This window comes from Myotis brandtii, unplaced genomic scaffold, assembly GCF_000412655.1.
Source record: "Myotis brandtii unplaced genomic scaffold, ASM41265v1 scaffold399, whole genome shotgun sequence".
Classification (NCBI taxonomy): domain Eukaryota; kingdom Metazoa; phylum Chordata; class Mammalia; order Chiroptera; family Vespertilionidae; genus Myotis; species Myotis brandtii.
The window spans coordinates 359,441-371,498 of record NW_005365325.1 but is presented as its reverse complement, the minus strand read 5'-3'; the positions used below and the strand labels follow the sequence as shown (position 1 = coordinate 371,498).

The following is a 12,058-nucleotide window of genomic DNA, read 5'->3' as shown; positions in this document are numbered from 1 at the left end:
CCAACAGAACAGAACTATTGCTGGAGAAGACCCCAGGCCTGACACCTTTTCTGGCTGCCTGGGGAAGGCAAGTTTTTCTTTTGATTCGTCCTCTCACTATGTTTCTCTTTTCCTTGGCGTTACAGTTTCTGAGAGGAAAGTAAATATTTTGACTAGTCCTCTGCAGGGGCCTTTTAAACACCAGGCACAATCATCTGTGGAATACTGTAGTTTTTAGTTTCAAAACTTGGATGTGAGAGTCTGTCTTGCTGAGGAAACCCATAGAATTTGCGGCGACCTCTCAACCCCTTATTTGTATAATGAAATGAAGTATTCCCCCATTGATTGTTCAAATTTTAACAACTTTTTCTGTCACTGTTCCTTTCCAATTTTTTTGCAGGGATGAAAAATCAATCTACCAGACTTTTTATGGGTTGTGGCAAGATCTCATTTCACGAGACTCACTCTTACCTCCTCTCCCTTTTTTGCTGTGGGCACAAGACATTAAGTGTGCAAAACTAGAAATATCTGAAATCCTGTTTAGCTCTTCTGTGTATTTGAAGTGGGGATTTCTTTCTTTTTCTGTTTTAGTATCTGATACAAAGCACATACGTTGAAAAGTTCAGAGAAACTACAATAAGGAAGAAAATAGTGCTAAGGTTTCCCTAGTTTCTGTATATAATTTAAATAACATAATGACTTCCTACCCAAAATGAAGCAAAAGTTTCCAGGAGGCATAACACATCACTGAATATTTGTTTTTCAAAAAATACATTCCAAACATTCCACAATATTGATGTATCTATGATTTTATAGTCTGAAAATATTTCTAAGCACATATATGGTATAAAAACATTGATTTCAACTCTGTTTTTGTTGCTAAAAAGGATAATATCTTATTCTTGATTTTAAAATACCTGCACTGTTAATGTCAGTAGTGTCCATTTTAGGGCCTGGATGCTATAGAAAAACCACCTATAAGGTGTTCATTTCTCTATCCCATTGTGCTATAGTGTAATGAGTATTTTACATAAAACATTTTGGGCATCCTTAAGTCTTTTTAAAAATCATGTGCTCTACGTGTGTGACAAATAAGACTGATTTTTGTTTTGTTTAAAGCAAATTCATTTTAAAGAAATAAAAGCATAATACTGAGAATTTCATAGTCCTATACAATGCTGACAAAAATGTTTGAAAGTAGAAAAAAGAAAATGTTAGTCTTGCCTATAATGCTTATGATCTCCAACCCCCCTTTTTTTGGTGTAAAGAATCTGAGTTTTTCAACCAATATTATTCTGTTATCTCATTCTGTGTTTCCATTAGAATGCTCACCTATGCTCTGTCTTCCCTTCCTGTTTTCCCATAGCTTATGTGTGTACATGATTTTAATAATATAAATCATTGCTTAAAAGAGTAAAGAATGGTTACTTTATGTCTCATTGTTCTCCTTACAATCTGCTCCAAAATCTTTTTTTACAAATGCCATCACAGCTATTTCCCCTCAGTTCCATGATGAAAGTGGATGGCAAATGCCATTCAATTTAGAGGAACTCAAGCACAGAGAACATAAAGATTTTGTTCAAAGCCTCTCTCAAATCTATTTCTGGACTTGGAAGCAGAACGAGGCTGGAGGCAACATCCAGTACACATCTCTGACTCCATTTGAGGCTACTTGAAGCAGGTGGGGTTCATTTTGGAAACAGAAGACCTCCATGGAAGTGTGTGTTCCTGCGAGACTGACAGGCTATGGTGGACCCCAGGAGGAATAAAACAGCTCAGGCTCTCACCTGCCCCAGAGTTGTAGGCAAAGAAGAGTTTCCTCTCATTTTCTTGCCTGCATTACTTTTTCTGTGTTTGGCAGCTGAACCAGAGAGCAGCCTGCAACATTTTGCCTTTGGGGACTTCCTGCAGCTTTACCACATTCCCTGGAGGAACTCAGAATCCTGGAATTGATGGAGGGATTACAGAGAGCCACAAACATCATCCTCCCTCTAATCCATCTGGGCTGATGCTGTATTGATAACAACCTTTCTATTATTTGTCAGTTTCAGACCATTCAAATGAGAACAAATAATAGGAATTTAGTATAGTGTGTGTGTGGGGCAATTGGAATAGGCTTTTGGGTTGACAGGACTGGTTTCTATTCCAAAATCATGGAATCATCAAGGAAGTGAGGGGAAATGACTGCGATGGAATTTATAAGAAAAAAAAAACAAAACAAACAAGAAAAAAAAGTGTTTAACAAAATTAAACACTTCTCACTAATTTCTTTCAGAGCAAATTATTCTCTCTTTTGGTTATTGCAGTGGATTTGGTTTGAGGCATTGACACGTTTATTTACCAAGAAATCTTACATTATGCCAGGACAAGACAGTGCTCAGTTGCTTGAAATTCATAGCTTCAGTTTGTGTGGCCCTCCCTGCTTGAACTACTCTGTTAGGCAATAAGGAAGCCCATTTGCATTAGATAATAAGAATCAGGGACAAGACAGACACAGTGCTGATTAAACAAGGACTCATATCCCACTTTGAGAGCTCTCTGATAACCAGAGCCACAATCACATCAGTAGGTCAAGCAAAAATCTGAAGATAAAATCAATGTCAGTCTTCTGTCTTGGTGACAGAGACCCACCAGAATCATATCCAATAAACCCTGTTATCAAGTACCTCATTGTAGTTGATGAATTTAGTTACGCTTCGGGTCAAATCGTGCCCCCACCTCCATGATGATGTTTACGGTATCCCTCACTTTGACACAGACTTTGCACAGAACAATATGCTCACAATTATAACTGTCCAGCAACTGATGGGCTGCTTTGCAAGGTAAGGTGAGTGGAGACATTGAGACTGTTCAAGTGGAATCTGGGGTGTAGGGAAGGCTAAATCTGCATGAAAGGGTGTTTGGGAAAATTAACCTACTGCCCAAACTCCTGTTCAGGGCCAGTTCTATTAGGATTCTCCCAGGAATATGTATCTATTGGTTAGTGTGTGCAATAATTTTAATCGGATGGCTTTTTAAATAGGATTATACATTCATGTGATTCAGAATTTTTAAGATTCAAGAAAATATTTCATTTTTTCCTGCGAGACTGACAGGCTATGGTGTCACCTAGCCAGCCAGTTCTAAACCAGTATAAGCAACCAATATTGCTAGTTTCTTGTGGCTAGGGGAGCTTAAAGAACCTTGAGGCCTACTTAATGAGATTCTTTGAAGAGAGAGGCTTTGTACTCTGTGTTTTAAAAAGCTTTCAGATAATTCTGTTGAGTAGGGCACCACGGGCTTAATTGACTTCTGGATTCCCTTAAACACGTAGATTCTATGGAAACCTATAGTATAATAGTATTTGTTCCAGACATCTCCACAATGCCTGCAAAGTATTTTCAATGCCGGTGTACTTCTTTATTTTTCTTGAAATCCTGTGAAATAAGTATTGTTTTCCTGATATCTCCCTATTTTATAGGAGTAAGTCGGTCTCAGAGTTCAAATGACTTGACAGAGATAGCTCAGCTAGTAAATAGCAGAGACAGGTAGCATCATTTAAGGCCGCCCCGGGACCTACCGCTCCACATTACATCAAATAATAAGATGTACCCATATTTCAATATGATCATTTGCTATAAACTTTTTTGAAAGAATTTTGTTAGGAATAAATTATTCATTATGTTTTTATTATTTAAACTTTATTAAATTTATGTATAACTGATGATTTGAGTTGCAGCTGGCAGGCTGACTTAATGTTAACATTTTTATTTATGTAAACATTTATTAGTGCTGACTTGACAGGTTTTTTTTTGTTTTCTATTTTGGAGCTAATAATTTTTTTTGGAAGGAGGAAACAGAATTCAAACATCTTTTCAAGCCCTTGAAAAGCTTGTATGTTTTAGATTCTATACCTGAGCTGCCTGTATTAATTAGGATTAAGTCTAAGCGTCTGTGATTCAGTGGATTAAAGAAGATAGAAGTTTATTCCTCTCTCACCTAACAGCTCGAGGTATGTTGTTCCAGGCCAGCAGGCAGCTCTGCTTTCTATGACTACTCAGATATCCAGGATTCTTGATCTCCTGGGCCATTGCTTTTGTCTATGTGGCTCACAGGCTCTTTCAGGTTGTGGTACATGGGAAATGAAAAGAGAATGCAGGAGGCATGTCTATGGTCTTTAGGTCTACCTTAGAAGTGGCACACATCCCTTCTTTTTTAATTCCTTTGCCCAGGACTTCATCACATGTTCACAGCAAGCTACAAGTAGAATGGGAAATGTATCAATCCAAATGCAACGAAAGGAAAAGATAATATACTGTGGTGAGCAACCGGCAGTATCCACAACAATGCATAATGCAGACAAGAGACTGTTATAATAATCCAGGTAAGAGCTAATGATGGCAACAGTGGAACTTACAAGAATTGATTGGATTTGGGATATATTTAATTTTTTTTCTGATAGATTGGATAGGGTTGTGAGAAAAAGAGGAGTCAAGTTTTTGGCCTGAGAGGTTGGAAAAATGGATTTGCCATTTATAGAGATGAGGAAGATGGGGGTGGGGGAGGTTTATGGAGAAAAATAAAGAATTTGGCACTGGGTATACTGAGTTTGAGATGCTTATTAGACATACAAGTGGAAATGGTAAAAAGGAGTTAGATACATGAGTCTGGAGTTCAGGGCATTGTTCATGCTGGTGAATTGGGGTGTGTATTATTTAAGAAATAACAGTAAACATAATAAGGAAAAATTTAAATAATATAGAAATTATTAAAGCAGGAAGTGATTTTTCCCTTCTTTTATTTCAACCCTAACTTCATCCTTTTTTTTTTTTAGAAGATTCCTTACTAACTCTTTAGTATATAGCCTTTCAAATTCTTTTCATTGCTCACTAGACATTTATCTATGCTAATTTAAGGAAATTAAGGTTGTTGTTTTTTCCCCCAAGGGGGCGTCAATTAACAGAGATATCTTTCCAAGCCGTGGCCATAAAATTTCCTTTTTAATGGCCACACAATATTCCATTGTCTGGATATGACATACTTTATTTAAATGGTCCTGTAGTGATGGACATTTAGGTTGTTCGGAACTTCTTTTCATTATAAGCAATGCTGCACTATGCTTCCCTGTACATATATTCTTGTGCTAGAAATTTGGAAGCTAAGCTCCTAGAAACAAAGTTGCTGTGCTACATTGGTATGTGCATTTAGAGTTTTGATAGACACTGCCAAATTGTCTCCCTCCCCAAATCATGTACATCCTATACTCCCACCAGCGGTATACTAGCGTGCTTCTTTCCCCACATCCTTCCCAGCAATATACCTCCTTCTGGAGATCTGCAAAGAAGCAATCTGTGAGACAGAGGAAGAGGCAAATGAGAATCTGTGTACAATCAATACACCTGACAACCTTGTTGAATCCCAGGGCTCATTCTGCTGATCTGGCTGCCTAACGGGGGAGTCCCCCTCTCTCCCAGCTCCATGGGGAGCCCAGCTGAGGAATGGTTGATGAAGGGCACTGGGGCATTCTCCTTCACTTTGATTTAAAGTCTGCTCCTCAGTCCACTGCAACTCAGGGACAAAATGTTCTGATGGCTGACTATATGTTCTATTTGTATTCTAGTTGGATATAGGTATCAGAACCAAGCGTTTATTCATTTTATTAGGGAAAGTCTTCAGGTTCTGGGTGCTCACCTTGATCTTTAATTGAAGTCACAAAATTAAAGCCTTGCTGTCATCTCAAAAGCTCATTCAGGTTCCAAATTTAGGTTTATTAACCTGCATTCCAAATGTGTAGGACAGGTAGAAGCTTAGGTACAAGACTCCCTGTCCTTGACCTGTCCCCTGATTAAAAATAAAGTGCAGCCCTGGCCAGGTATCTCGGTTGATTATAAGCAATGCTGCACTATGCTTCCCTGTACATATATTCTTGTGCTAGAAATTTGGAAGCTAAGCTCCTAGAAACAAAGTTGCTGTGCTACATTGGTATGTGCATTTAGAGTTTTGATAGACACTGCCAAATTGTCTCCCTCCCCAAATCATGTACATCCTATACTCCCACTGATTAAAAATCATCCCATACACCAAAAGGTTGAGGGTTTGATTCCCAGTTAGGCCACATACCTAGGTTGTGGGTTTGATCTCCAGTCGAGGTGCATACGGGAGGCAACCGATCAATGTTTCTCTCTCACAGCAATGTTTTTCTATCTCTTTCCTGTCCTCTCTCTCTAAAAACCAATAAAAACCTATCCTTGGGTGAGGATTTAAAAAAATAATAATAAAGTGCAGAGAAAGAGAAAGCCAGTGCTCCACTGCAAAAGTTCTGGACTTTAAAAGCACCAATAATTTGTATGAACAATTATGTCCACTTTTGTTTTTATGACCATTTAATAGACTTCATTTGTTAAACTTAAACCACAGATTAATCTTTCCCAACCATGTTTTTGGAAGAGAACATCTACAGATTTATTCAGAGGACTTTAAGCAGTAAAAATCATCTCTGGTTCATTTCAATGGGTCATAAAAGGCCCCAAGAAAAATTAATCTTTTCATATATATAGTAGATGATTTTCAAAGGAGATTTTCTTATTATCTTGTGGCTTTTTTTAAAAAAAGAGCTTATTTATTTTTGTAAACTTGACACATTCACAGTAAAAAAAATCAAGCAATGCAGAAAAACACAATAAAGAAAGTTTAAAAATAACATTTGAATCCTACAACCCAAGGTCAATCACATTAACATTTTGGTGGAACACATTTCTAGAAATACTGCATTTACATGGACCATACTCATGTAATGTATATATCTTTATATTTATATCTATGCTTAATTTGCTTGATATGCCCTGACCCCTCCTGAAAGTCTCCCTTTCCTCTCAACACCCCAGGTTTGAAAGAGCAAACTGAGGAAATTGTAGAGCAGATTGGGAATTCCATGTCAGGAGAGGTATGATCCTTTGCATAAATACTTCAACCCCTTCATGGAGGATTGCAGTAAATCAGGTGACTCTATGGGAGTCAATGACAGGGACTCCTCCTTAGGTCAATATCAAAGCAAGATTGTGCTCTTAATTTTCAATCCTATTTATTTAAAGAAAATCCTACTTTAAAAATGTTTACTTTTTAATAAGTAATCCACGCATACAGTAGAAAATTTACTATGTACCAAATGGCTTATACTGAAAGATATCTCCCACCTTTTCCTATACACCCAGTTCCCCTCCCAAGAGGCAACCATTATCTTGTGAATTCACCTAGGAATATTCTATATACTCATACAGTTATGCATGCACACATATATTATCTCTGCACCACTTCCTCGTGGAAATGGAAACATACCCTAACACTGTCTTACTTTTTTCACTTAATATTGTATCTTGGAGACCCATTATTCTAATCCACTGTATGGATTTATAGACCTGCCAAAATTTATTTAATCAGTTAAAAACAGCGTTGGTTTTGTTTTGCTATTATAAGCCAAAGTAGGAGTGAATGTTCTTAAATATACATTATTTTGCATGACCATGGGTATATTTGTTAGACAAATTACCAAGGAGTGGAACTGTTAGGTCACAGGGCTCATGCACTTTTTAATTTTGAAAGATGATCAGGATGTTTGCTTAGGTAGAACTACTATTTAGTAGTTCTTATTTAATAAGATTATCCTGCTAACTATATTAGTAGTGTCTTGGTCAGAAGGAACCTCAAAATTCCTTTCTAGAAATGTCTCAACTAGGTGCAAACTACAGATATCTAGGAAGTAGTAAAACGGTATCAAATTTGGAGATGTGGAGCCTGCCTGTCAAAAGCAATGTCAAAGAGACCCATGGAGTCCTGCAGATGCTGCTGGGCAATGAAAGTGACCTTAGAGGCCTTGAAGCGCAATCTACTGGGACTGCCAATATTACATACTGTAGGTGCTGCCTGCTATTAGGCTGAACCATATGAAACTGTAACTGTTAGACCACCTTTAACCTATAAAAATTGCAATTTTATTTTATTAGTAGTTCAACTAATATTACATTTATATTTTGGTATCATAGAGAGAATTCCTTAGGAAACGGGTTTAGAGGTTGGGACGTGGAGAGCTAAGAGTGAGGGTCAGGAAGGTGGACAAGGGCATCACAAATTGAGGGTATAGGAGACCCCTGGGAATGCGCCTGCATAGAAGACAAAAGTGTGAATCACAGGACTGAGGTCTCATTTCTACAAATATTCATGGACTGAAGCCGCCATCCCAGCTCCCCATGTGAAGCAGAGAACTGCAGTGCAGCAAGAATGATCGGGTCAGGGCAATGGTGGTTCACACCCCCAGGTATGTGCATCTGGATTAGGGTTTAACCCCACAATAGATTGAAATTTTGGTTCATTTTGGGATTTGGTACTGAAAACTTCAGTTCAACACTGCGGTCTCTCTGTCCTGCCAGCATAGGCTTAAAAGTGGCCCTGAAGTTCATCTTAAGTGGCTGCTAAGGGGATGATTGTAGGGATTTCCTCACACTTACGAAGAGCCATCCTGGAGCACTGGGATAAATATATGGTGAGGGAAAGTGTGTTTCCTTCTAAAATGTGAGAGTTTAGAAACAGAGGGGAAAACCCCCACCTATAATCACCTCCCTGACAAAACAGCTCTGAATTTCTATAATTCTTTCTACTCCTTGACCATTTGTTTTCATATATTTACACCACTGCAGTCGCACACTTTTCTCATTTTACATCTCAGTTTTGCCAATTATTGTTTCAAATGGTTGCATACTAGTCTTTTGAATGGTTGTACTATAATTTTCCTATCCCTCCATCCCCATTCTCAGATTTTTCAGAGAATGGTTGCTCATTGGTTGCTTCCAATTTCTTGCTTTTAGAGAAAAGGCTGAGCCTGAAAAAAGGCTTCCATCCATACTTTAGTGTTTTTTTTTAATTAAAGTAAATTATTCTGCTACACAGCTTCCCTCTGCCAGCACAGAAATCTATTTGTCTATTTTACTAATATTAAAGGAGATAATGTGTATAGCAAGCACTAAAACAGTGTTTGGGAAATAATGAGTGCTACATAAATGTGAACTATTATTATTACTAGTCAATATCTCTCATTACCAGTGTCAGAAAAAGACCTGCAAATAAAGAAATTTTTGAAATGATATTGGATTGCCCATAGAGAATTAGAATCAACACATGGGGAGTAGTCAAGTAAGACTTGATACTTTTAAGAAATGGTGATTAGCTATTTTGTATAATGCTGCTCCATTTGGGTTTATAATTTCTGAAGTGACAGGTTTGGGATGACCTATGTATACCACAGAAGTTATATATACCTTTCTCATCCCATTATATTAAGGGATACATAATGTTGATAGATTTTATTAAGTGATGTTAACCTTGATCACTTAGTTAACGCGGTGTCTACCAGATTTTGCTAGGTCAACTTACAATTTTTCCCTTTTCATATTCCATTCAGTAGAGGCAAGTCACATTCAAACAGAGGGGAATGAAGTTCCACTTTTTGAAGAAAGAAGAATCAAGTAATTTGCAGACATATGTTAAAATCACTACAGTAATTCATTTTGGGGGAGGTACTTCGAGTCTATGCTACTATTCAGTTTCTCCTTGAAATCTCACTCATTAATTTTAGCATTCATCAGGGATCTTGCCTGCACTTAGCAGTTATATTATGGTGCTCATGGATTTCTGTTTGTACAAATAATGCAAATTCTTACTTATAAACTCATTTGAAGCTTGAGGTTAGTTTTCCTAGCAAAGAAAGCATTGTTCTTGTGGCAGAGAATTCATCCTGGAGAAATGAGAATGAGGAGATTTTGGGGTTTTGTTTTTTCTCTCTTTTTCTAGCCTTAAGATGAAAATCAAACCATAGTCTTTAATTTATAACAACAGTCCTCAGCTTTCAGATCACATGTTTGTTATGAAGATTAAAACAGAAGAGTTAGAAGAACCAGAAGAGGTGTTATCAACAAAGTGGGGTACTAGGTACTTAGGCAGAAATTAATAATACACAGAGAAACTTGTTGAATTTTCAGTCTCATCAGCAAATTTTATAACTTCTGGAGTCTTAGATGTTGCCTAAAACATAAAGTCCTTATCCTTCACCCATTTTGTTTTCAGCGACATGAGGCACATTTCATAGTTAATTCTCTCAAGAGGGACAAGGATGGTGAGAGAAGGGTAAAGCTCCTACAAACGGGAGAGCTTGGTATGATTGTCATTATCCCAATGATTCCATAAGAAAAGCAAAAACTTGGCAACACAACATTGCGTTGTTTTTTGGAGAATAACTTTGTCTCCATCTGCCAGGGACACCGAAAACAGGCCTACTCTTTACCGAGTGTGTAATCTCCATGGGAAGAGGGAGAGAATGAGGTGGGAGCCACACCAGAAAGGATGCCGAGAGTTCTATCTTTTTAAAGAACGGCGGGGGCCTTGGAAGAACTTCAACTCAAGAGAAGAAGCAAAACCCACAGTGGTATCTGAACACTGAATTGGGATTAGAGAATGAAAAACATGCAAATAGGAAACCATGCAAATTACCAGAAGAAAGGTTATTCTGTGACAAAAAAAAAAAAAAAAAAAAAAAAAAAAATCCTCCCAAATACTTCCTAACAGTATCATGGAACCTTGACTCTTGACTCTGGGCTGCACTTTGCGTTCCAGATGACTTGTAAAGCAATGATTTATTGGCGCCGGAGCCAGGGAGCTTGGGAGCAGTTCAATAAGACAGTGTGGTCTGTGAGTCCTGAATCATTACTCTGCCTGGCAACCTTATGACAGCTGCTGAATCTTGGAGGGGGCCAGGAGGGAACGATGTTGATTTATAGAGGAAGTAGGAACGTTTGTCAATGAAAATATAATTGTACTTCTTCGTAGCTCAGACATCTATGGAAACCAGACCAGCCTTCCTGTCAATTTAACATAGACCAACATTTGGAACAGGAGCATCTTCTTAAGACCTTGTACTTTTTGTTAAAGGTTTCACTATCATACTTTCTGTAAGATAATTGGTGCACACTTCTCCTTTATAGTTTGTAACCTTTGCCATAATGTTAATAAGTGGCCCTCTGAAGGTGAGTGTAATGCACAGGGTACATATATCTTTGAAGGAATAAATTTGTATTTTGTAAGCAATCTTAATACCTGCATATGTATAGACATGTGATATGACAGTCATAGTTTCGTTTGCTCTTTATAACAACCATGTGTTTAGCACATTTTGAAAGATGAGGAAACTGGGACTCTAAGACTTTAAGTAACTTGGGTAATGTTAACCAGATAATGACAGAGCTATTGGCTGAAGATTAGAGTGTGGCCCCTTGCCCTGTCTTTCCATGGCACTGGCCCCTCTGGATAGAGAGCCTCATGCTGCTAGCCTCTTATAACACATTGAACAATGAAAGAAGCACATGCTTTGAAGAGTTTGGCAGGGTCAATCAAAAGCAATTGTATTTTCTCTATATTAAGCATCAAAAAATTAAAAGCCATCCAGGCTTGAACTTTAGATAGAAAAGTAATAAGTTGGCATCACTCTTAGGTAGAGCCCCCAGGAAAATGCTCTCAGCTCTGGACGTCAGAGAGTGAATAAATAGTCAAACCTTATCATAAGAATAATCCTGCCCAGGACTGGCGGTGGGGCTGCTCAGAGAAAGTGGGGACGATGTTCCAATAGACACCAAAGTCCAAAGGTTCAAAGCCAGAGCAGGGGAGAGCCTTGTGTGGGCACAGAACCTTGGAAGGAGATTTAAACCAGCAGAGAATGGAACTACCTGAGTGGGAAGGACCTGCAATTTACCTTCTCCCAGGGTGCACGTCCTTTAGGTACTAAAAAGGCATTTGCTTTTCATTCAATACATGAATTTTCTCATACTTGTAGTGGATTTTAAAATCCAAATGTTGTGACATGCCTACAATTTTTTTCAATCCTATTAGGGATATATATTATGGATTATATTCAATGGCCTCATATAATGTTGGACAGAATACCTGTTCAAGGCACCAGTTTCATTCTAATTAGTCCTGAAGTCTGAAGTTGTTTGTACGGGAAGCAATGAAAAGATTTATGGAGTTAAGATTTAACCAGATATGACCCTTATTAAGAATA

At 37.9% G+C, this 12,058-nt stretch overlaps 1 long non-coding RNA gene across 3 annotated transcripts in view; it reads left to right on the top strand.

The window, feature by feature from the left end:
* Positions 1–12,058, top strand: part of LOC106727272 — a 74,175-nt gene that overhangs the window by 10,854 nt on the left and 51,263 nt on the right. For 2 of the 3 annotated variants that reach the window (XR_001363447.1, XR_001363446.1), the window contains exon 2: positions 4,191–4,342. This is a non-coding gene — a long non-coding RNA (uncharacterized LOC106727272). Of the gene's footprint in view, positions 1–4,190; positions 4,343–10,830; positions 10,862–12,058 lie in introns of those variants that run through there. The other variant, XR_001363445.1, reaches the window with a different exon arrangement.